The sequence below is a fragment of the Sinocyclocheilus rhinocerous genome, unplaced genomic scaffold, assembly GCF_001515625.1.
Source record: "Sinocyclocheilus rhinocerous isolate Xijiao unplaced genomic scaffold, SAMN03320098_v1.1 scaffold199, whole genome shotgun sequence".
Lineage (NCBI taxonomy): Eukaryota > Metazoa > Chordata > Actinopteri > Cypriniformes > Cyprinidae > Sinocyclocheilus > Sinocyclocheilus rhinocerous.
In genome coordinates this window covers 37,155-37,942 of record NW_015636847.1, presented here as the reverse complement: position 1 = coordinate 37,942, position 788 = coordinate 37,155, and the positions used below count along the sequence as shown (strand labels likewise).

Here is a 788-nt window from a genome sequence, read left to right as displayed (position 1 = left end):
TTGATAAAGAATATCTCTTTGGTTTTGAGACTTTAGTCTTTGCAACTTCAGGGATCTTATCTATGCACAATCAGCTTGTAACACTCCAAAGAGAAAGGAAAACTTGAAATCGCATCATATGACCCCTTTAAAACTTTGGCCTGTAAACTGTTCTGTTTCTCATCAGGTGGTTGGGAGTTCTTTGCTATTCGTGCACGATGCTTCAAGCCTGGCCCGAGTATGGATGATTGACTTTGGTAAAACCGTCCCACTGCCACCACCCCAAACCCTGGACCACCGCACGCCCTGGGCCGAGGGAAACCGGGAGGACGGCTACCTGTGGGGTCTGGACAACCTCATTCAGATCTTTGGAGACATGCTGCAGGACGCGACCTCACCCTGATGGATGCACAGAACGTGCCTGAGCCCGAAGCATCACGTGTAGGGACACGTTGATGGAGGGAGGCGCCCAACAGGATATTAGTCCTGAGATGAGTGTACTCTTGTGCTGTCGGAGAGATAAAAAGTGAACAAAATATGAGCGGAAAAACTCAAGCACATTTTGTCGACAAGCTCACGTCCTTCATTCTTTTTTTTGCACGTGTGGTCCTGCAGATCCACAGAAGCTCCACCACAGTCAAAAGACACAGATACTGAACCCAAACAGACTTGAGGAGCAACAGATGAGAAGAAACTATCATTTTAAGGGCGCACAGCCGTGATTATTCTTTTAAGAATATATGCTACGTTCACTTTTTTTTTTTTTTTTTTTACACAAACTAGGGTTCGCATGCTGGGCATCATCAGAA

At 46.1% G+C, this 788-nt stretch overlaps 1 pseudogene; it reads left to right on the top strand.

The window, feature by feature from the left end:
• Nucleotides 1-749, top strand: part of LOC107748231 (inositol-trisphosphate 3-kinase A-like) — a 15,047-nt pseudogene extending 14,298 nt beyond the window's left edge.
• Nucleotides 750-788: the final 39 nt, after the last annotated feature.